Genomic DNA, 25794 nt, shown 5'->3' with positions numbered 1-25794 from the left:
GGTTGAGATATATCTTCTGGGAATCTTTCACAAAATACATGTACTTTTCCTTCTTTGAAAACCACTTGGCTAAAGAACCCATCATATGAAGAGCATCTTTAACCATTAAGTGTAGGCCCTGTGTCTATAAAACATGCAGAATATTCTTGTGTTTTGGAAAAATATGTCTGAAAACAGGCAGCTTAATAACCTAATGACAGCATTGCAGGTGGATACCATAAAGTTATCCTTTCCAGTGTTCACAAAAGACATCCATATATGTTCTGGAAAACTGTAAGTTAAAAAAAAAAAAAAAAAAAAAAGATTTGTGTTATATTTGATTCTTCCACATGATTACTTATACGTATATATGAATTCTGAGATTTTATTTTAAGCCAGCAAGTTAGAGTGCCATAGTTTCTTGGATGCTGGTAAGAAGACGTGAGTATCAGCATTTTGTACCAGTTTCCTGAGCGCCACCTGGCATAGGGCGGCATGAAGTGAGCTGGATGACAACTGCACACCAGTGAGGTGTGTTACTGCAGAGCAGCCCTGAGTTTAGGGAGCATGAGTGTTTGCTCCAGAAAGACACATTATGTCTGTCTTCTAAGGCCATTGCTTTACAGCTGCCCTTGAAAAAGTAGTCTCGACCAAACAGCGGTCACTGCCTCTGCTCGCAGAGCATGCAGAAATGTGATAGGCCAGTGGAAAACTGCCTCCTAGTAGGCATTGTATTATATTAGACAAACTAGACCATTGTTTATTCTCAATCTAAATGAAATATGTTAAAAAATAAACAGGGTGTCAGGAGTGTGACCTCTGTGCGCTTTGTTTTTATTTCGAGAAAAAACCCTTTCGTTTGCGTATTACATACCCCTGCGAGTATAGTAACATGAAAACTAACTTCCTTAGTTTTGATGTTGGGTATTCTGTTTAACTGAATTTTCTCTTAAAATATTCAAATTCCTGTATGCTGAAAGAACATACCCTGTCCCTTTATTTCCCTTCCCTGTTTTTACTTCAGACCATTTTTCCTGTGTTGTTTTGTTTCAGCAGATGCTTAAGAGTGTGCCCATCATAGACAAGGTACTGTGTGCTAGCTTTATATATAGATATGAAAGATTGTCCTTTATTTGGGGTTGTTACATGCCAGACATTTTAGTTTTTATTTAATTCCCACACCATTCTGTGCAAATTGAGGGAAGCAGACAGTGTAGGCTAAAGGTTAAAAGGGTATTCCTGGGCGAGTGGACAACATATACACAAGGTTTGGAGAAGACAGGAAATAGACACTAAAGGCCATCCTAAGAAGAGCAACAACATATGTTGAAGGTCTAGAAGAAAGAATATAGAATTGCGTACTTCATGATACTGATACTAAACTCCTTTTTAAACTAAAGTTCCAAATGTAAACTGTTGAGGATTTTGCAAATTATACTCGATCAGGGAGTAAAGTTCTGATTTTATGGATCTCAGTGGTTGTGTTTATCATGTATGAAACCTTCCATGCAGACTTTTCAAATCTCTTTTGAGGAGGAGAAGAGGAGTGGGAAATATTTCACCATGGATCTTAGAATGTTAGAATGCTACAGAATCAAAGGCATCAGTGTGTGCAGGAAACTCCTTGTGAGTTTCCTGTTTAAAGCATAGTTTTCTTTCTTGAGTAGTTATGTATCAGTAATAACATTTTCAAAATACCCTTATTTAACTAGACTTGGGTATTTGTTTATTGACCAGGATTGTGGGTTTTACATTTGAAAAACTTACCACTTGATCCAGTCACAGTATGGTCCATATTCTTAAGCTGTCCATGAAATTAGGAATTAAATAAGGTTTTCCCTCTGCCATTTCTTCTTAATCCGAATAGTAAAGGTGGTGGTAATTTTTTAAAAAGTCTACCAATTAGAGTTGTTTTACTCTGGTATTAAAAATTTTAGTGTATTAAAATACAGATGCAATTAATAGTTTAATGGACCCTAGCCTTTCTAAATGTATTTTGTTCAAGAGAACTATGCTCTAATTACATGGGTAATTTCCTTATGAAACATTTCTTGAAATGGTATACTCTTGATTAGAAGGTCATAGGACTAAATGAGAATACCTGTAAAGCATCTTATGTAAAATTCGGCATTTAGAAAGCTCTTAAATGAGAGTTACTACTTCTTTTACCATATTATTATTTTTTAAAGCTGCTTTTTTTTTAATGTTTATTTTTGAGGTCTAGAGAGCTTGCACGCTTGTGTGAGTTGGGGAGGGGCAGAGAGAGAGGGAGACAGGATCCAAAGCAGGTTTCGCACTGTCAGCACAGAGCCCTGTGAGGGGCTTGAACTCATGAACCATGAGATCATGACCTGACCTGGAGCTGGATACTTAACCGACCGAGCCACCCAGTGGCAAGCTATCCTAGAAAATGACGATACGGATTTTAAAACGGAGATTCTCTAAACCTGTGTTGTTCAATACAGTACCAATAAGCCACATGTGGTTATTTCAGTTGAAATGAAAAATTCTGTTCCTTGGTCCTACCAGCCACCTTTCAAGTGCTCAATAGCTGTGTGTGGCTAATAGCCACTGCTGATGGTGTAGAACATTTTCATCTTTGCAGAATGTTGAATTGGACAGTGCTATTCTGAGGTAGTGGTTTTCAGTATTTCTCCCCAATTAGTAGAACCCTTTAATCATGCAATTTTAAACAGAATCCCATATAAAAGGAGGTAAGATGCAGAGATGGTCCAAGAGACCCCAGAATCACTTCAGTTAATCTACCCTTGTTTTGTCAGGAAACAGGACCTTTAGGTTCATAGTTGGACCATTTGCTCTGTCTTTCTCTTTTTGAAAGGAAATAATAAATGTGGAAAGAATTAGAGAAATAGAAAAATCTGTAGAATAAGCACTACAGAAATATTTGATTGAGGTAAGATGCTGAAATCATTGGATGGGAGGATAATTAGGATAGGATACGGAGAAATCTTAACAGTTTATGTAAATAATCAGACTTAATATTATAGGATGAACTGATATTAAATGTTTGTTGATGTGATACACTAAGAATGCAGCTTCACTTATGTAGTACTTATTCTAGTTTTTTAAAATGATAATGTGGGGCGCCTGGGTGGCTCAGTCGGTTAAGCGGCCGGCTTCGGCTCAGGTCATGATCTCACAGTCCGTGAGTTCGAGCCCCGCGTCGGGCTCTGTGCTCACAGCTCAGAGCCTGGAGCCTGTTTCAGATTCTGTGTCTCCCTCTCTCTGACCCTCCCCCGTTCATGCTCTGTCTCTCTCTGTCTCAAAAATAAATAAACGTTAAAAAAAAATTTTTTTTAAATGATAATGTAATGAAAAAACAACCAGAAAAATACAAAAAGGAAATTTTTCTACCAAAAAATTGGCTTACCCTCTTCAGAAATATTGGTATCATGAAAAACTAAATAGGAAAATTAAAGGAGACTACAGAGACCTGGCCATAACTGTCGTTTGCTGAATCCTTCGTTGGGTCTTGGATTGGAAGGTCAGACAGATTATAAAGGACATTTTTGGAGTGATTAGAGAAACTTGAGAATCGATAATAAATCATCATCATAGATTTTTCTGAGTGGGATAATTGTATTGATGATAGTGGAAAATACCCATGTTCTGAGGGGTTAAATACTGACATATATAGGAGTGAAGTGTCATGATGCTGCAGGTAACTTTCAAAGGGTTCAACCAAAAAGAAAAAATGGTGTATGTGCATGTAAAGAGAGAAGGCAAATGAGGCAAAATGTTAATAATTGGTCTGTCTAGATTTCACAACCTTCTTGTAATGTCTAAGAGTTTTTCATCCTGAAGAACCAGTTTTGCCCTCGTTGAAACTGAATGATCCGATGAAGGATGTAAGGGTGTTCACTGTACTTTCTTATAACTTATTTTAGGTTTGAATTTTTTCAAAATAATAAGTAAGAGAAAAGCCTTGTTCTGTCTGCTTAGCAGACAATTCCAGGAAATGCTCCTCCATTTTTCCTGTCTTATGATTGCAGTGGAACAGATTTGTCTAACTTGCATAGTCCTTTCAAGAGAAGGTGGTATTGAGCTGAACCTCTGATGAGGAGTTGTAAGTAAGTTGGTTCAGCCACCTAATAGGAAGATAAGCATTTCGGGCAAGGAAACAACACAAGTTAAGGCACTTTTTAGTAGCTTATATGTTTCTCTTTTTTTTAAGATTTTATTTTTAAGTAATCTCTACACCCAATGTGGGGCTTGAACTCAAAACCCTGAGATCAAGTCGCATGCTCCACCGACTGAGCCAGCCAGGTGCCCCAGTAGTGTATGTTTTCAATATTTGTTTCAATTCAAATTTATTGGCAGTGGATTATTCAGATTTGTTCTTTCCTTTTATGGCAAATTGGAATGCATATGAGAAGTATTTGCATATAAATTCTCTTAATAGCACTTACTTGACATGCTGTCGATGTCTCAACTTTATAGCATTTTGGTGCCCAACTAGATTCAGATATTTATTGTAAATAATATTTGGTTGAGATTCTTGAATTAGGATTTTAAGATAAAGACATTTGTCTGAGAATAATGTCTCCATGTACAATATGAATGCATGTTAATAGATTTACCAAATTGTTTCATTGTACGCTATTCAAGTGATTATAAATATGATGTATGCATAAGCAATTAGCATGTATTTTATTCCTCTTTCTAGGAGATAATTCACTGGTCAGGATTGGCTGTGTCAAAGCCCCAGTCTATTTTGTTCTGCTTTCTTCTCATGTATGTTGTAGGGCCTTTCCAGGTGACCTCTATCAGGGGAAAATGAAATAGATGGAAAAGGAATAAAGTTGTAGGATCAAAATATAAATTAAATATAAATATAAAATTAGACTATATATAAATATATATTAGACTATATAAAATATAAATTAGACTATAAAGTCAAGACTACAGAAACAGAACACATATGCTGTCTTGGAGTCCTTAATCATTTGCTGAGTTTGACCTGAAAAAAACTTTTTTGAGTTATAATTTATAGTAAAATATATAAATCTTGTGTACAGCTTGATGAGTTTGATCTGGGAATTTGGTTCTGAGAGTTTCCTTTATCTAAAGTAAAAAATAAAACACAGTAGTTCCTTAGAGGGGGCAAACATTTTCCTTGTGCATATTTCTGAAAGAACTTGAACAGGTCTTCATGTAGGGAGTACTAAATGATGTAGTCGGCTTCACAAACTGTTTTCTTACAATATCCTAAGTGAAAGATGAGGTCGTGATGCTGAGGTGTAATAGGGGGTGGGGATCTAAATAAGTCATCTTTATTCAAAAATAAAACGTGGAGTGTATCAGGAAACGGTTGACCTGTATATCCTTGAGATAAAATTTCTTTCTCTATGTATGTATATGCACATTTATAAATTATGGATAAGTAGGTGTATATGTTTGTATACATGTGTATTATATACATAACTATGTATTATACATAGGTATGTGTATGTATATAATTTCTCTAAATCTCTTTGATAAGAATTGGTCAAAGAAAGGGCTTGAACAACAATGATTTGGGATTATCAACTAGGAGTGGATTCATTGCTTTAAGGAATAAACATGCAAGTGATAATTTCTATAAAAGAACAACTCACTTTTCCACTTTCTGTGTAGAGAAAAAGCCCAGTTCTTCCCTCCTGTGTCTTTCTCTCTGACTTGTCTTTTGTACTTAACACGGAATTCGTATTTCTTGTCACCAAATGTGTGGAGGTTTTTCCCCCACAAGAGGAAATTCTCTGTGACACCAGCTGGATCTCCTACAGTTGAACTCACTGACACTAGTTCTGACACTATCTGCCTGGAGATAGATAGCAACAGATCCAACAGGTTAAGGGCAGTAGCAAGAATACCCCTGCTGCCTTCAGATGACAGTCATAGCCCAGGTTACACCTGTGTTTTATCCAGCATTTCGCCCAGAGCCACCTCATTAGAACAAAAGATACTCCTATCACCCAGGAAATTACAAGGGTTTTAAGAGCTCTGTGCCAGGATCTAGGGGCAGAGACTGATACATATATTTTCTATCATGTCACAATTTCCTTTTCTGAAAATTCAGGATTTAAAAAAAAAATTCTTTTTGAATCCAAGGTTGTCCCACATTCAGAGGAAAGTAGGCCAATAGAGAACCTGCATTTGAAGCCAGGATTTTTCTGAAGGAATAATTCTGTGTCTGATGCAGTGCTGAAAAGGAATCAGTCAAGTCCTTAAAATTCTTTAAAACATAGCATGGCCTAGATACGTTTAGCTGGAAGATAGTTTCAAACAATATTCCCAGTTGGCCGCCATAGGTTATAGGAAATAGCAATAGTACTCCCATAAAAATCTGGTTTTGAGCAATGTGAAGCTGCCCAAGAGGAACTGATGGTAAAAGGAACTGTTTTGTTTTTTCCCTTCAGATTATCTACTTGTGATACCTTTATTTCCAGTTTGTATGATCTGACTTTTTGCTCTGCTGTCTTGACTTGTGATTTTCTTACAGGAAAACCTGCAGTTTAGGTAGAAAGGATTGGCTTCTTTATGGGGTGATACTAAGATTTCCCCACTAGGAAAAATGCCACTTAACTCTGGCATCTCCCTTGTGAATTATCCTGTGTTTAGAAGGGCTTATATTGCTGCATGATTTTCTCTGCTTAGACTTCGAGTAACATTTTCTTATTAGTTTCACACAGACCCTTGCTAGTTGAATTTAAGGAATTAGGGAATATATTCAGAAATTGTAAAATAGGATTCCTCCTCATCCCTGAATCTTTGGATAGTAAAAATGCATTGTATTTAACATTGAAATGTGTCTGAAAGGTCATATCCAAACCTGTAGTCATCTAGTTTTTCTCCTGTGTTATCTTCTAGGAGTTTTACAGTTTTGTGTGTATGTTTTTAAAATTTTATTTATTTAAGTAATCTCTATACCCAACCTAGGGCTCGAACTCATGACCCCGAGATCAAGAGTCTTATGCTCTTCTGACTGAGCCAGCCAGGTGCCCTGAATTTTATGGGTTTGTGTTTTACATTTAGGTCTGTGATCAACTTTGAGGTAATTTTTGTAAAAGATGTAAGGTCTGTATTTAACTTATTTTTTATGAGAATATCCTTTTGTTCCAGTACCATTTGTTAAAATCACTGTGCTTTTCCCATTGATATATGCCGTGGCTCCTTTATCAAGGATCAGGTAACTAGATTTAAGTGGGTATATTTCTGGACTCTCTGTTTTGTTTCATTACTTTGTCTATTGTTTTACCAAGATCACACTGTCTTGATTACTTTGGCTTTATATTGAATCTGGAAGTCCAGTAATGTCTATCTTCCAGTCCCCTTGTAGTCTTGAATCTGATTTTTGTCCCTGGATTTGCTCATACTGAGTGTGTCATGTGAAGGGATCCTACAGTGTATGACCTTTTTGTCTGACGACTTTCACTTAGCATAATGTTTTCAAGATTCATCCAAGTCGTGGTATATATCAGCACTTCATTGCTTTTTATAGCTGAATAATATTCCATTATGTGTATATACCACAACTTGTCCTTCTGTTTATCCATTGAGGAACATCTGGGTTTCTACCTTTTGGGAATTAATAGTAATTCTGCTATAATTACTCTGTATACATAGTTTTATGTACTATAATGTATGTAAGGTATATATATATATATGTATATATGTAATAATGAAAAAAATAAGAAAAAAAGATTTCATTGATGCCATATTTACTGTCATCAGTGGCATTGTGCTGAATATTGAGAAATACAAAAATAAATTAAGCATGGTCCTGTTCCCAAGAAATTTATAAATAATTCGGCATGTGGAATTTTACTGTAAAAGCTGTAAACTGACAGTATACATTTCAAGAGCTACAGCACAGAGTTGAGACTACCCATGAAGTAATTTTAAGGTAATATAGATTGAGTTAATACAGTTATATGAAATTTGCACACAGAATATTGGTTAGGATATTAAGCTAAGCATTTGTGATTACAAGTGAATTACAAGTGAAAATCTGATAATTGATTTTTCTTCCAAGGTTATGATTCTCTTTTGCTCCACAGCCCCTGGATAATGATGATGGTATAGGAACAAGTGGTTTTGCTGTATTTATTTTTGAAAAAACTGAAGGGTAGAGGCTACAGTTTTAGTTTAAAACAAAGAGTTCCAAGAAATTTTCATTGCCTTTCTGTATGTTTTTCTGGCAAAAAGTGAGAAAAATTGTCAGAAATTTAAATCTTAAAGCTGAAATATTTTTCAAAATACTCTTAAGTAATTTTTTTTGCATTCTTTTAAAAATAATAAACAACAGTTGTTCAGTGCCAGTCTGAGTGTTAAAGGTATAATTTTTGAGTTCAGTGTATTGTTTATATTATGTGGTTCTAGGTGGGGATATTGGTAGTAGTAGATATATTTTCTTCATTTATAAAGGATCACAATGTCCCGTATGCTTAGAGCTGTTCTTCTGATTGTCAAGATGGATTTGTACTGGTAAACTCCCCACTGGACTCCTTTTGAGTATCGTGTATTTGTAATATTACTTTACTAATAGTGCTTCTAAAGTACTAAGTGATCAGATAGCAGAGGTTAGATGAGTCTGGATCATATTCTAATTGATTCCTTTAATCTCAGTCTCATTTCAAAAAGGATTTTATTCATTTTTCACTGATACAGTAAGATAAATAGCTAAGGAAATCAGGATGACTGGAAAATGAACATGAGGAAGATAAAGAGTTCTAAGGATAACGTTAATGCACAAAAATGTATGTCATAACATGCAACCTTAAAAGGCTCAGAAAAAATGTTCTTAAAAGCTCTGAGTTTCCTCATGGCTAATGAAAAGAAGGATTGGTTTGTAAAATATGAGATATGCTTTGTTTTCTTTTGCCAAAATATATATTATAGGTTATAAATAGTTGTAGGTGTTTCTGAATTGGAACATCAAGCTCCACCCCCTCCCCCAAGCATCCTATAGAAGAGGGATATGAAGTGTTATACTCATGGCTAAAGGTTCTGTAGTTTTGATTTTAAAATAAGTATATGTTCTTTATTATAGAATACTCCAGCATCTCATATTGGTGTGTCATATTATGCTGTCCAAGATTTTTTTTAAGCTACCTGTTTTATACTAAAGTTACTCTATTTTTGTGAATTACAAAGCCACCTCTCAAGATTCACACTATTTTTCTAGTTCAGCTAAGATTTTTATTGTCGAAGATGGAGGCTTCAAGAAACTGATCTAACCTCTGCCTTCTTATTTTGGAGAATTACGTGCTGCATGCTAGTGACTCTAAACTTATCCTCTCTATCCCTTAAGTCTTTTTTGTGTCAAGAACTCTTTTGACATTTCCTGGCACTCTCTTGTTTCTTCAAATCATTGTTTGCTGGCTCATCTCTGCTTGGTTCCCCACCATTCATTAGTTTCCACTTGAGGCATGATGTTTCTCCCCAAACACTTGAATCTCCATGGGGTCTTTCCCTGAAGACACCTCCTTAGCACCTTATTTTCCCATGTGTGGCTTTCCATAACAGCTCCTTGCTGCCCTCTTCTGGCTGTGACTTCAGGGTGTCACTGAGCATATTTTAGTTTTTAATCCATAGAATTCTAACAAGATCTTGTGTAGACCAGTGGTTCTCAAGCCTAGTTGCACATTAAAATCACTTTGGAAAGTTTTAAAGAAACTGCCAGTGCCTGAGTTCCACTTTTGGAGATTCTGATATAGTTGGTCTGGGGGCACGGTTGGGGGAACTTGGCATTGTTTTTGTTTTGTTAGATGATTAAAATATCTAGCCAGTGATTTAAATCTAACCAAGATGACCCTTGAAACCCTGTAGGGCTTGAACTACTTAGAAATAATCTTTACATTTTTAGATAGCATAATGAATTAAAAACATTTCTACCCTCTTTAGGAAAAGGTTTCGTTTAGACAAGGATATGACATAAATGATAAAATATAAGGTCTATATGATATCTACTAATACCAGAAGAGATTTTTGGGTATATTCTGTGTTGTCATTTGCCTTTTAGCTTTTAGATTCATTTCTGAAGTTTTACTTCTGTCTTTCTATCTCAGGGGCTTATGCATGGATTTAGTGATTGGGAGATACTCATACTAAGGAGTATGGGGGGAAATTCTTACTAATATTATTTCTCTGTTGGATTAGAAACGTGATAGGAGGTATATTTTTATAATGAACTTCTTAAATGAAATTTGCTGTTAAATATATTTGTAATCATCTTTTAAATGATGCTTCTTGCCCATTAACTATTTTTAAAAAAAAATTTTTATGTTTGTTTATTTTTGAGACAGAAGAAAACAGAACATGAATGGGGGAGGGGCCAGAGAGAGAGGGAGACACAGAATCTGAAGCAGGCTTCAGGCTCTGAGCTGTCTGCACAGAGCTCGATGTGGGGCTCAGACCCAGGAACCACGAGATCATGGCCTCAGCCAAAGTTGGAGGCTTAACCAGCTGAGCAATCCAGGCACCCCGCCCATTAACTATTTTCTAAAGAATACTGTTAGCAGTACTGTTTTTGTTTTTTTACATTTTGACCCATGATATACATCTCTTAGTAAACTTTAATTTGGATTATTTAAAAAAATAGAATGTATTCCATTCTTCAGGGATTTTAGATCAGCGCTCTAGTGTACAAAGGAGTTATTTCAACAAGAACCTTTATTTTCATTTTGAAAGGAAGATTTATAGTAAATTATATTACCTTGTTTGTTAGAGCATATTACTGAGAATTTATCTAATTGATGGTCTTTTTTTTTTTTTTTAACCACCAGAGATCTTGGGAATGTAATACTAAAGCAGCTAACACTTGAGATACTTGCTAAATTTATCAAAATAATTATAGTTCTTTATGTAGTCTTTGAACAAGTTTTAGGATCTTTAGTTTTTTAAGTGTCATATTAATTAGTTCACTAATATTCCCACTTCACTGTATTTCTTCTTCTCCAGAGATTTATTTATTCAGAGATAGGCTTTGCATGATATCCAAAGCATATATATGTATTTGGTAGCAGAGTTCTTGAAGTCCTGGGAAAAACATAATGGGTGTTTGTATGGTTTTGGCTTAGGTCACCTTTGGATTACTTATTTCTTTAGTCTTTGAAACATAAGGCTCCTCTAACCCCTATTTCTAAGGACTGTGTAAGTATCTTTGGTTTGCTTGAAAAAAACAAAACAAAACAAACTTTGTGCTGCTAGATTTTAAGATTTGAGATGTTAAAAAATCATATATTTGGAAATTCAACGCTGTTGAAAATAAGTTTTGTAAACTAATTTTATTCTCTGTTGTTTGTGTCGAGATAGGAAGAAATCATTAGTACCATTCAGCTGAGTAGTGTAGAAAATTGGATTTTTTTTTTTTTTTTTTTTTTTTTTTTTTGCTGAAAGAATGGAATAAAGACATTTTAATCAAATTGTTCTTTGTACCAATTCCATGTAGGTAAGGTTGTTCCAAATACTTGATTTTTTGACATATTTGTGTCCTTTAGGTAGGAACGTGTGTATTTCTCACTTTTTCGGGAAAAACCATATACCTTATTTTTTCTACTTTCCCTCCTCATTTACCCATGGCTTCATCATTTCACTCCCTGTTCATGATTACAGACTTCTGTTTTCCAACCAGTTAACTATATTTTACTCCAAAAGTAGGGCAAACACTTCCTGGATACTACCAGTACCTACTGTATTCTAAACTCATTCCCTAGTTCAGGTGTTAGGGTTTCTGATGCTGAATAAGCATGTGAGATAAGGAGGAGAAAAAATACTGTCTTGGTACTGGAGCAACTGAGAAAAAAGTTTCCTGACGTTGAAACTCTCAAACATTTTCTCTTAGACTTAGAAAGAAAGAAAGAAAGAAAGAAAGAAAGAAAGAAAGAAAGAAAGAAAGAAAAGAAAGAAAGAAAAAGAAAAAAAGAAAGAAAATAACTATGTCATTGTCATTGCAGCCTGTAATCTCATGTGAAGTATGTCTTTGTAGAGTGGCCTGGGAATCTGATTTATTCATCATTTATAACTCCACTTCATTGGTAAAATGTGTTTCAGAATCTAAAAAGCAAGTTTCCAGATGAACTCTTAAAATATATTTTCTTTGAGGATGAATTAATGTTTGTTTTCAGATTTTTATCAAAAATACTGTGGTGCTGGTGTTAGGGGTAGAGTTATGGACCATGGATACTCATACCATATCTTGGGTGCTTTTGGGGGTTTGGTTTAATTTGGGATTTTTAGTTCTTTGATCTTTCCTGTGTAGTTGTCTTGAATCAAGATGATGGGACTTAAGATTTTTTTCACTTCTGAAAATGATACGGATTTCTCTGCTACCCCTATTTTCCCCCTCCCCTCCCTTCCCTTCTTTTCTTCTCTTCCTTTTCTGTATTCATATACCCTCTGATTTCTTTTCATTCTGTGGATGCCCCAGTGCAGTCCATTTTTATTTGGTCTTTGTACTTTTACTACTTCTGGGTTATTTTTTTCTTTTGCCTGAAGAGATCTTTTATTTTTTTCTTAAACGTAGGTCCGTATTTTGCTTTGTATTTATTGGGCTCCTAGGATATGTGAACTGATTTCTTATTACTTTTGGAATATACATAACCATTATCTCTTCAAATAGTGTCTCTGCTGTATACATTTTATTACTCTGAACTCCTCTTAAATGTATGTTAGAATATCTCATTGTTTTCTGTTTATCTCTTCTGTACATTCTATTATTTTCTTTCTTCTTTATGCATAGTTTCTTTTGACCTTTTAGTTCAGTAACTCTTCAGATGTATTTAATTTGCTGTTCAGCTCATCTGTTGACTTCTTTAGTTATTCTGTTTTTCCACTGGTTGGTTTTTGTTTTTGTTTTGTTTTGTTTTTTGAGAGTAAAGGAGTGTGCGAGTCGGGGAGAGGGGGAGAGACACAGGGAGAGAAAGAGAATCTCAAGCAGGCTCCACACTCAGCGTGGAGCTCAATGCAGGGTTTGATCTCACAACACTGGGATCATAACCTGAGCCAAAATCAAGAGTCAGACACTCAGGTGCTCCTCTGTTTCTTTTTGAAATAAGCTTAGTTGCTTTTTAGAGTTTTCTAGTTCCCTGCCAGGTTTTTCTACTCTTTTTAAAAAAATTCCTTAAACATAAGCCTCATTGGTTTACAATCAATGGACAGTTCCAATATCTTGAGTACTGGTAGGCTGTATTCTGTGCTTTTTTTCATCTACTATTGGCTCTTATTGGGTAGTCTCATCTCCTTTGACTATATGTTAGGCTCTGTATTTAAAAAATTATTTATAGAGATAATTTGAAGCCTTGGATGTTGTTATTTTCCTCCAGGGAGCATTTTCCTGTGTTTACCTGGGCCAGGTACCTTGGGAGTACTAGCACTCAGAAGCACCTTCAGTTTGGAGACTTCAGATTTTCTAGGTCACGGAGATGACTTAAGGCCAGGGTGCTGTGGGCTGTTGAAGGACTGTTTTATTTCTGATTCACATGATTATTTCTCAAGTGCAGCCCTTTAGAGTCCTAGCCCAAAGCATGGCCCCCTTTTCTAAAGCTTTCTTTCACATAGTTTAAGCTTTTCTTATGTCAGGTTGAAGGGCATTCCACTTTTGCATTCCTACCATAATCAACCAATCTCCCAAAGAGGAACCCTGACATCTCAGCTCTTCTTATCCTCAGGATAGAGCTTTGATCATTGACTTTGGATGTAGCAGCTTCATGAACCTTACCCCCCTTTTACTCCTTTTAATCTCATGGCCTTGGTTAGTTCTGATTCTTGACTCCACAGTCTTTTTTTTTTTTTTTTTTTTGGCCTTATGTTTCTCTTATCTAATATGTTGGCTAATAGGATTCTTTTTAAGTTTTTTTTTTTAGTGTTTTATTTATTTTTGAGAGAGAGAGAGCGCGCGCTAGCAAATGAGCAGGTAAGGGGCAGAGAGAGAGAGGGAGACACAGAATCTGAAGCAGGCTCCAGGCTCTGAACTGTCAGCACAGAGCCTGATGTGGAGCTTGAACTCATGAACCATGAGATCATGACCTGAGCCAAAGTTGGACACTTAACCAACTGAGCCACCCAGGTGCTAATTAAATTCTTGATTGTTGATAGGAATTGCTGAAAACTCATGTAAAATATCTCCTTTCTTCAAGACTGTTACTATTTAAGGCTGTGGATCTCAATCCTGTTTCCACCTAGAATTACCAGAGGGATAAAGAAAAATTATGTCTGAGCCCCATACTGAGAGATACTGATTTATTTGGACTAGGATAAGGATGCCTCTTAAGCTAGAACTCTAGGTTTGGGACCTGGGTATTGGTATGTTTTAAAAACTGTCCTTGTAATTTTTAATATTCAGCCAAGATTAAAAGCCAGTAACTTAAAGCTTAAGTCTTTATTGGCCGTATCAGAGTTCTATAAAAAACATCTGTAATTATCTTTCTGTGCTTTGAGTAAACATCTGGAGTAGATGTTGCAAGCAATGATTAAAAACAAAACTACAGCTTTCCAAAGGTCCAGTTGACCCTTGAAACAACACTGATTTAAAATGCGTGGGTCCACTTATATACAAATTTTTTCCATTAAGTACAGTACTGTAAACGTGTTTTCATTATGATTTTTTTTCTTTTTTAATGTTTATTTATTTTGAGAGAGAGAGCATGAGCAGGGAAGGGGCAGAGAGAGGGAGAAAGAGAGAATCCCAAGTAGGCTTTCATTAGCACAGAGCCAGATTCGGGGCTCAAACCCACAAATTGTGATAACATGACTTGAGCCAAAATCAGAGTCTGGACGCTTAACTGACTGAGCGCCACTGCTCCCTCCTCTCCGGCCCCCCCACCCCCCTGCCATGTTTAAGATTTTCTTAATAACATGTTCTTTTCCCTTGCTTTATTATAAGAATACAGTATATAACACATATACAAAATATGTGTTGATCAGCTGTTATTATCAGTAAGGCTTTTAGTCAACAGTAGGCTATTAGTAGTTAAGTTTTAGGGAAGTCAGAAGTTGTATGTGGATGTTTAACTGCTTGTGGGGGGGGGGGATCAGCGCCCCTAACCCCTGCGTTATTCAGGGATCATCAGTACTGAAGATACACCCCAATCAAGATACAGTCCAATCAAGATAGTAACCTCAGTTTTTGCAGTGTTAGTTTCATACCTATGGTTAAAAGCATTGGTTCTGGAACTACATGGGCTCAAGTCTTGGTTCCTTCTTTCTCTGGTCATTTGATTTAGAGTAGGTTATTTTATCATTTCATTTTTAAAATGGAGAAAATAAAATGATCTCTTTTATGGAGTTGTGGGCTAAATGAGTTCATATGTTAAGCACTTAGAACAGTGCCGGGAACTTAGGAAAGCATTATGAAAATTGTTAGCCATGATGATTATGGTGGCAGTGGTGTGATATTCTTTTGTGTTGATTACTATTTTAATCAGTCCTCTATTTGTAGACATATTTCTAGTTTTTCAGTATTATAAATACTGCTATGACAGACAGCCATTTACATCAATTTTTATAAATTTCTTCAATTCCTAGAATTAGTTCATTGATCTTGTATAGGGTGGGAGTAAGTGTTAAAAGAAGCTTCTTTGAACCACCCCTAATGAGGATTATTTTGTTAGATTGGTGTGGTTATTGTTAATCCAAGTTTGAACTTTAAATGGGGATAACTAATTGGTCCTTAGAAAAATGCCACAACAGTGTCTTTATGTAATGTAAAAAAAGTTTCCCTCACTTTATCTAGCTATTTTTAAAAAATTATTGCCTATATTGAGGTCTGTGTGCCGAACACAATTCCAAGTGTTTTGTAATATTACATTGATATTTATAAACCTGTGAGGTGTTTACAAATCAGGTAATTGAGACATAGAGAAGTTAAGTTCTACAGTTGATACAAGGTCTGCCAGGATCAAAGGTAATTTGATTTTGCATTTAGTGCTCCAAAATTCTAAGTATACTTTTCTTACTTGGCTTATAGCAACTTTACTTTGATCTACTTACAGATGTTTATTTACTTTTGTGAGAGAGAGAGAGCGCGTGCGCGAGCGAGTGCAGGAGCAAGAGCAGGGCAGAGAGAGAGAGACAGAGACACAGAATTCGAAGCAGGCTGCAGGCTCTGAGCTGTCAGCACAGAACCCGATGTGGGGCTCAAACCTGCAAACCGTGAGATCATGACCTAAGTCAGACGCTTAATGGACTGAGCCACCCAGGTGCCCCTACAGAGGTTCTTTCTTAAAAGCCTGTTCATAAACAAAGTTACATTAATCTTTCAGGTTTAAAACTTTTTTTTTTTTTTTTTAACGTTTATTTATTTTTGAGACAGAGAGAGACAAAGCATGAATGGGGGAGGGTCAGAGAGAGGGAGACACAGAATCTGAAACAGGCTCCAGGCTCCGAGCTGTCAGCACAGAGCCCGACGCGGGGCTTGAACTCACGGACCGTGAGATCATGACCTGAGCCGAAGTCGGCCGCTCAACCGACTGAGCCACCCAGGCACCCCTAATCTTTCAGGTTTAAAGTTGCCTTTCAGGTGTAAAATTTTATTTCTTAATTCTATACCTAGTTACAAGTATCTAGTTAGAGTCTTTAAAACCTCAATTGGGTTTTCTTTTAAGGATCAATTTGCCTTCTGTGCCTTCTCTTTCTGCAGCAGACATCTTAATTTATCTAGTGGGGCCCATCTCTCTAATTCTGACTTGCTCAAGTAGCTTTATAAACGTTGTGCTTATGCACGAAGATGTTGAGGGGTGGGAGGGTTGCAGCTGCAAGTCATTCTTTCTCAGCGAATTTCCTATAATTCTTCTCAGTCTGAAGGTTGGAATGATTTAATGGTTTTCTTTCCAAAGGGTAGACTTTTATAATGTTCCATTTTAAAACACATATTATAAACAAATAGATACCCATGTAGGTACTCTGAAATTTGGAATTATGGTCATATGAATTGGAGGAGCTTATGATATAAATTTATAAGCACAATTTGATAAATTAATCTTTGTTTACTTGGCTTTTGCTTTTGAGCTGTGACAATTAGATTAAACTTGTTTACTGACAAGATGGAGTTGTATAAAATCTTTAACAAGTTTTTTAAATTAAGAGTGTTCAGTACAAGAGATAACTAATATTTCGTAACAATGATTAAGCCTTTTTTAGGTTATTCATTCTACTAACGCACGTTTTACAAATAATAGTAAACTAATGTAAATAAACATGATTAAGATAATTTCCTGTGTTAGTAAATGTAACAATACTCAGAAGAATCTGAAAGAAATATAGATCATTTTTGAATCAAAAACTGAATGAATAAATCTGCATAATGAAATGCAAGTTAAAAGATTTTAAGCCTAATTTTAGCACTTACACTTTTTATTTAGTTTTGGCAGTAGTGGTGTGGGTGATTGTCCATGTTTAAAGTTAGTTTGATTCACACATTGTTTTTGAGAAAAAAAAAAAACAACATAAGAAAATTAAGGGATGATACAAATATGCAAATCTAGAGGTCTTAAAGTGTACATAAAAAATGCCTTTCTTTGGTATGATACAATAATTTACGGTCAAATATTTTAATATTTGTGTATCTTGTAAGTACCCTTTAGCATCATTTACAGGTGTCTCATTTATGGAAAACTCCCCCAGATGGCATCAACCTATCTAGGATCAAGGGGCAGATTCCTGAAATAACCTGGACCAATGGCATTTTCTTACCCGGGAATTATTGTAGCTAATGTATCTGTTCATTCATTCACCAAATGTTTATTGAAGGCCTGTTATAGGATAGACATTGTTCTTTTGTTTTTTGTTTTGGATAAACATTGTTTTAATTGCTAGAGATATAATAGTAGAAAAGACAGATAAAACAAAGTTCTTGCCCTCCTGAAACAAATTAAATTGTGGCTTGACATAGAGATGGTGGCATTCAAGAGGGAAGACCCATAAATATGTGCTGTCATGGTCTGCAGAACTCCCCTGGTTCTGTCATCCTGATGATTTAATTCTTTCTTCAGTTCTGTGAACTGGAGTTCTTACTTCAGTATCCTTCCAGTCTTTCCAATAAAGCTGATTGCTTCCCTCTCTTACTTATAATTTCTTCAATTTGTTTTAAATCAAAAGAGCTTAAATATAATTGGGCCTGGAGTAGGGTTTTATGATGGACTCCACTTAGGTTAGATGTCTGCTCAAGACTGGACAGACAGCTTGCCCATGAAGATGTGGGATTTGCATACAAATGGTAACTTCTTAACAGTTTCAATCTTAAGAACAGAGAGATGAGCATTTTACCGCAGAAATTTGTTCTGTTTTCTCTATAGACGAAACAATGTCCCTACAGCGCATACCAATGTTGTGTTGTGTTAGGATTTTCAAATTGTATTCTATAGTATCTCATGTTTTTATTAAGAAGTTATAGGAACTTTCTGGACGTTAGGATCTAGTACTTATATTTAATAGTCTGTCTGAAGTTGACTTCTTCGTTCTCAAAAGATGAAAAAAGCAAAAATATTCTGGTCTCAGAAGATATAAAAACTATTACTTTTCACAATAATTACTTTTGTGTGTTGAACTAATGCTTTCAAGATTTTGGCCTTCAACATTTTGTATTTCTCATAGCTCACTTATTAAATCATTAATAGCTTGAAGGCCGTCACCATGTCACCACATTCTATATATGCCATCTTAAACAGAGATGATGTTCAATAAATGTTGGCATGATTTGAATTTAACAAAAATTGACCATATATAGTTTTATCACGGGTTTGGTTTAAATGAATTCATTATTACAAGATTATGAAGTATTTTTTAGTTGCAGAAAAATATTCAAGGTCCTCTCTTTTCTTTTTATCTTGAACTGATTTTAGACAGAAAAGTTGCAAAAATAGGACAGAGTTTCTATATATCCCTTACCAGCTTCATCTAATGTTAACGTCTTGTGTAGCCATTGGATGGTTATCAAACCTCAGAAAGTAACACTGGTACAATACTATTAAGTAAACTATAGACTTTATTTGAATTTTACCTGTTTTTCCACTAATGCCCTTTTTCTGATCAGGATCCCACATTGGATTTAGTTGTTCTTTCATCTTAATTCTTCAGTACTTAGAAGTACTTTAGTGCTTTGTTTTTCATGACCTCAGTTTGGTTGTTCAGTGGTTTCTCATGATTATGTTGTGAGATCGTTGAGCACAATGGTCAAGAAAGAATTCTTGAGATGTTTCATGGTGCAAATAGTAAGTTCACTCAAGTAGCATGGGGACAAGACTCATGGGCAGAAAGAGCTGCACTTTTGCTCTCTGAAGCTGGTGGTTTGTGCTTAGTGCTCAAGGGGGAGGGGACATGCAAGGAGTATTAGATCATAAATGTTTTCTTCAGATTTCTACTTGTGAAACTACTTTCACAAGATTTCTCTGATGCTTATTTTTCAGCTCGATATTAACTATCGGTGAGATGTACAGGCAGTCATGAAACCCTTTAAGAATATAGCAACCAGCCCTTACTATCCTCGCAGAAACTATGCAGGCTGTAGGTCATCCTCCTGGGCTAAAGGTGGACATTTTTTGCTTCTATCCCTCATCAGTTAGACTGAAGTTACACAGGTTTGACAAGAATACTACAAAAATGGTATGTGCTCATGAAGTCAATATGTTTTATTTACTGGTGATGTTGATTTTGTTCACTTGGTTAAGGTGGTTTCTGCTGGTGTATCCACTGTAAAGCTACTATCTTTCCCTTTGTAGTTAATAAATTTCTTGGGAGATACTTTGAGACTTTGCAAATAACAGTCAAGGACCCTTTATCTTTCTTTTCTCCCTTTAACTAATGACCATTCAAAATGGATCTTTGTTTTCCTTGGGTCCCACCCAGTTCAGGTCGGCTTCCTTAAATTTAGTTCCTTGTTCAAAGGGTCAGGTATGCAAAATGCTAGGAATGTAAAAATGAACAAGCGCCAAATCACCTAATAGTATACTTTGGCATCAGAAGACTTGATTTCAGATCCTCATTTTGAGTCTTGAGTTGTGTGAAATTGTGCAGTTTGCTTAACTTCACTGAGCCAAACGTTCATCTCACAGAATTATTAATGAGAAATAAATATAAAATTCTAGAAAAGGCAAAACTAATCTGTAATGATAGTGCATTATTGGTTGCCTGGGGCTAAGGATGGGAAGCTGAGTTCAAAGGGGGCTGAGGAAGCTTTTTCAGATGAAGGAAATTCCTAAATTTTAATTATTTTTCTAAAACTCATCCTACTGTACATTTGAAGTTAGCATATTTTATTGTATATAAATTATATGGCAATGAAGTTAATTGAAGAACTGAAGTTCTTTTTGAACATGATTTTCTATTTAATGATGCAAGATATGATTACTTGGAATCCATAAAAGTCTTTGGTTTTCAAAATCATCCAGCTCTCCCCTAGTTCAGAGGAGCCTTGTGACACCATGGCCATGTGCAGAGTGATCCAAGAGTTCATTCAGGTCTGTAGTCTTTATAATTTAGTAAGTCTTGGGTCTAAGTCTCTTAAGTCACTTAAAAAAAATTTTTTTTTAATGTTTATTTTTGAGAGAGAGAGAGAGAGAGAGGGAGAGAGAGAGAGAGAATGAGTGGGAAAGGGGCAGAGAGAAGGAGACAGAGAATCCCAAGCAGGTCCAGCTCTGAGCTGTCAGCACAGAGCCCGACACTGGGCTGGAACTTAACAGTGGGGACCTGAGCTGAAGTCAGATGCTTAAGAAGTTGCATGCTTAATGCTTAACCAACTGAGCCACCTAGGTGCCCCTTAAGTCACTCATTCTTAAATAGATTCCAAACCCTTAGGGATCTTCTTTGGTGTGATTTGAATCCAGAGCCTTTGGTCTTCTTAGAACCTTTTGAATTAATGATCTGGGAGGGGTGTGTTGATTACCCAGGAGGTCAAGTTGACTGAAATCCACTCTTGAGACTCTTTGAGTACAGAATTTTATCCTTTCCTTTGTAACTCCAGAATATGCTGAAACCTGACAAGCTCCTGGGAATTCTTACTTGGTAATCTGTAGTTTTTAAGATTGGTGTACCCATGTGCGTATATACATATGAACTGATGTCTAATTTATTCTTAGAGTGTTTAAGGACTTTAGTAGAGAAATAATTTTTATATGTGTATTTTAAGATCTTGTTCCTTTCCATGTAATTTAAAAGTCATATTCTGTAGAAAGTAGATTAGTATTTTATAATTCTGACTTCTTGTTTTGATGCTAGGCAAAAGAAGGAGAACTGTTAGGATTTGTAGTGCTCACGGTTCTAATTGGCAGCATATAAAGGCCGTTTAATTTTGTTTTTCTCTGATTGTAGTAAATTCAATTGGTAGCTCTCCCCCTAGAAAGATCAAAGGCTGAAAGGATTAATGAAAAGATGTATAGTTTTTTAGATAGTAATATATTTAAATAGAAATTCTAAATATGCAGATAAGCTACTAATTGATAGACTGCTTAAAGGCAGGGGCAGAGCTTTTGACTCATGTAGTTGGTGTTTAATACAGTTTTGTTAGTGGTATCAAGATGACTTTGAACTGTGCTGGATAAATTACAATTACATGTTACATTTAAATCTGAAGTAAAAAGTCAGGATTGGATTTTTACCTCAAATTCAGGTTCATTTTAAAGTACTGTATATTTTACACCTTCTGCCAAATATGTTGTTCTTTTAAATGTAACTGATGGCATTTAGTAAATATATACTATGTATGTTACATAGTATGTATATGTAATGTGTATATGCATTATTAATAGAGAAATCTTACAAATTTTGTTTTCAGGTTATATTCCTGTGAGAACCTATTTTGGGGTGGGATACAAGGGCTAATAACTAAAAATAACTGTCTTTCTACTAGGTATTTCTATAGGCTATACACTTTTTTTAAATATATTTTTTAATGTTTATTTTGTTTTTTGAGGGAGAGAGAGAGTGGGAGAGAGGTGGAGAGAGTGGAAGACACAGAATCTGAAGCAGGTTCCAGGCTCTGAGCTGTCAGCACAGAGCCCAAAGTGGGGCTTGAACCCATGAACCATGAGATCATGACCTGAGCTGAAGTCAGATGCTTAACTGACTGAGCCACCCAGGTGCCCCTATAGGCTATACATTTTGACAAATACTTTGGAGGGATTAAATAGCTCCCATTAGATCCAGCTTTACAAACCCAAGCTACGGCACATGTATATTTGGCATATTTATTGGTCTTAATACTCTAGAATAAAACCAAAGTACACTTTATTGAACATATGATTAAGATTAGTCTCAGATATTGCAATTCATTTATCTATAGTTGAAACATAGTTTGGAATGATGGATTTTTAAGCTTCTGTATCTGTTCAGTAGTGGATACTGTTACATATTCCAAGTCAGAAACCCTCATGGTAATAGATTTTGATTGAGAACTTGTCAGTCACTGTAGCAGCTGCTTTAGATTGCATTTATATTCAAATAGGAGAAAGTGATCTGTTTAGAATTTTAAAAGTTGTTGCCATGGCAAAGTAACTTGCTATCTCATCTTTTATCTTTGCCATTGAAGTGATCTTTCTGGCTGCTTATTCCCTTGGGTAGGAAGGATGAACTGTTTGTTCTGTTGGAAAGCTTTCTTTAGGACAATGCTGAATGCTTCCTAATGGGATAGAAGTTAGAAAGACTAAAGCTTAATAAAACAATTGGCTTTGATTAGGTATAATTAGAATGGATTCTTCTCAATTAAAAACTGGCAAGATAAAGCTGGACATTTTTAAAGAAGAAAAATATGAGCCTAGTATAACATTATTTTTGACTAATTCAATGAATAACCTCTCCAAATGTAAGTTATGAAAAGGCTTACTTTTATTTGAGTATTATTTCCAGACCATGAGACAAGTGCAAATTGATCTTTTCTTTATAAAATTGTATAGCCATGATTATAAAAGAACCTATCCCCATGCCTCCTGCTCACCACAGCCTCCACCTCATTCTCCCACTTGTTCTCTTGAAAACCATAGCATTATAATCTGGTTGGTAGAAGTGATTTTTGAAGCATAACTGAATAGTTTGTTTTTCGTTAACGTATTTATAGGCAGAATAGTAGTTCAACTTTTGCCAGACTAATAATTCTCTATATGATACATATTAACCCTCAACTAAAAATCTAGTCTTTTTCTTGACTCATTTTTGCCCTCAGACAATGTAGAAATACTGGAGACACTCTTCTCACTCCACTGTGTGTGTCTCTGAAAATTCACATTCTTTTATCTGGGAGAGAGGCCTTTGTTGGTAAATGACTATTTTCTAATTGCATTACCCTCAATTTCTGTGATTTTGATTCTTAATGTACACACTGCTATTGGCAGTAGTATCCCAGTGTATTGTAAGGCTAACAAACATGTCTTTGATTAATTGGTGGTATTTGTATCATATTGGCTTGGCAGCTTTAAGACACATTACATATTTGTAATGTCATGTCCTGAGATAATGCAGCTATTGTGGTGACATTTACTGAGGCAGAATTATGATTCCTTGGTCATCTGAGCATGTGAAAGACCATCTAATGAAAGACTAAAAGTCTTGTATTTAAATGAGGATGCCACTTACTACTTAACCTTTCAAATAGGAAAGGCTTTTAATCTCCAGCACAAAAGAAAGCAAGACCATGTCACCAATTTATCAAGTCTCGTTTCTCTGTTCTGTTGGCTCTTTGATAATGTTTTTAAGGCTAAATACTTAAGGGAATTAATATGGTAGCTGAAGGCAACACTTACTTTTTTGTTTTTGAGACATGAAGAAATGTAGAGGTGAATATGGTGGAAATTTAAAAGTAAAAATAAAAGTTCATAGCTTTGTTTTGTTTATTGTTAATACACATGTACAATTTAATAAGAATCTTGGAGAACTCTCAGTATTTTTAAGTTTGTAGAGAGTTTTAAGAATTTGTCAACTATTACGTATCTTGCACATTTTAGTCAATAAAATACACTGGGCAGTGTCAAAAGGTGGAGAAAATTCAAATGTATCTGTACTAGACAAGTTTTACTCTAAAAGGTAGGAATATGTACTGTTAGAAGGCAGTTTTCTAACTAGTTTCTTAGGTATAGAATATCAATTTTGAAATCCTTGAGAAATGTTCTTTCCTTGTACCCTATATTCATATATAGCCAAGGATCAGACTTAGGATATTTAAACAGTAGCATCTAAGTCTTCAGATGATATTGTAGTTGAATGCTTAATACATCTCCAGTTGTGTAATTTGGCATGTTGCAGAAGATCTGAACATTGAGAATATGTGATTAGTCACAATTACATTCCTAACTGAACAATTATACATGTATAATAATAGAGATGGAATTATTTGTGATTGAGAGTGTAATACATTGATAGTGGTAAAATCGGTACTGAACTGTGTCTTAGTTCCTTTTGACAGTGCTACCTAAAAGTGAAATCGTTTTCTTTTTTTAAGTTTATTTATTTATTTTGAGAGAGGCAGAGCCAGCACTAGTGGGGAAGGGGCAGAGAGCGCACAAGAGAATCTCAAGCTGGCAGCACAGAGCCTGAGGTGAGGTCCTAACCCACGAAGCAGGGAAATCATGACTTGAGCTGAAACTAAAGAGTTGGACCCTTAACCTACTGAGCCACCCAGGTGCCCCAACGTTGAAATCTTTTAGTTAGAAAACACTGATTCCTAGGGTGGTTTTTTTTTTCCACTATGAATCTTTATTAGTTTTTTATTTTTTGTTATATATATATATATATATATATATATCATAAAAGTTTAACATTTTTACCATTTTTAAGCATATAGTTCAGTGATATTAAGTACATGCACATTGTGTGCAATCATCACCACTGTTGCCAATACTTTTCATCATCCTAAACTGAAACTCTACACCCTTTTAACAGTCACTCCCCATTTCCCTCCTCTCTCCAGTCCCTGGTAACCACTGTTCCACTTTTTGTCTCTGTAAATTTGACTGTTTCAGGTATCTCACTTAAATGGAATCATACAGCATTTGCCTTTTTATTCTTAACTTATTTCACTTAACATAATGTCTTCAAGGTTCATACTTGTCACAGTTATCAGAATTTCATTGCTTTTTAAGGCTGAATAATACTCTGCTGTATGTGTATACTGTATTTTGTCTATCCATTCATTCATCAGTGGACACTTGGATTGCTTCCACCTTTTGGGTATTGTGAATAATGCCGCTATGGATATGGTGTACAGATATCTATTGGAGTCCTTGCTTTCACTTCTTTTGAGTATATACCCAGAAGTGGAATTACTGGGTCATATCGTAATTCTGTGTGTAACTTTTGAGAAATAACCATATGACTTTTGCACAGTGGCTGCCCCATTTTACTTTCCACTAGCAATGCACAAGGGTAACAGTTTCTCTACCTCCTGGCTAATACCTGCTGTTTTCTGTTTTTTGTTTTGTTTTGTTTTGTTTTGTCTTTTGTTTGATAGTAGCCATCCTACTGCTTAGGATTATCTATCCCTCTCTTCATTGGATTTATTATGTTTTTTGTTCGAAAAATTTTGTTCGGCATGAAAGATTACTACACTGCATAAGCGGTTGCTTTAAGGGAGAAGAATTATTTCACAGTGAGAATGGCTAACTGAGTTCCTTCATTCATTCATTTATTCACCAGTATGTATTAAACACCTGCTTCATGCCTGGCATGGTATACTAAGCAGTGAGTATGCAGTGATGAATAAGGAAATCAAAGCCCCTCACCTGAGGTAACGTGGGGTTTAACGGGAGAGACAGACAATAACTATTGTGGAATTTATTTATAAAACATTGTGGCTTCAAACACAATGTATACAGTATTCAGGGAAAATTGTTAATA

General features: G+C 35.5%; 1 protein-coding gene and 1 long non-coding RNA gene across 4 annotated transcripts in view; both read left to right on the top strand.

The window, feature by feature from the left end:
* HS2ST1 (heparan sulfate 2-O-sulfotransferase 1) overlaps positions 1-25794 on the top strand; it is a 183507-nt gene that overhangs the window by 22405 nt on the left and 135308 nt on the right. The gene's annotated exons all lie outside the window — the stretch shown is intronic.
* On the top strand, positions 10758-21980 carry LOC125912442 (uncharacterized). The gene is made up of 2 exons (XR_007454744.1): positions 10758-16241; positions 16480-21980. It is a non-coding gene; the product is annotated as an uncharacterized LOC125912442 (long non-coding RNA).

Source organism: Panthera uncia (genome assembly GCF_023721935.1).
Source record: "Panthera uncia isolate 11264 chromosome C1 unlocalized genomic scaffold, Puncia_PCG_1.0 HiC_scaffold_4, whole genome shotgun sequence".
Classification (NCBI taxonomy): Eukaryota; Metazoa; Chordata; class Mammalia; order Carnivora; family Felidae; genus Panthera; species Panthera uncia.
Note: the sequence above shows the minus strand (reverse complement) of the source record. Positions and strands in the feature narration are given on the sequence as shown.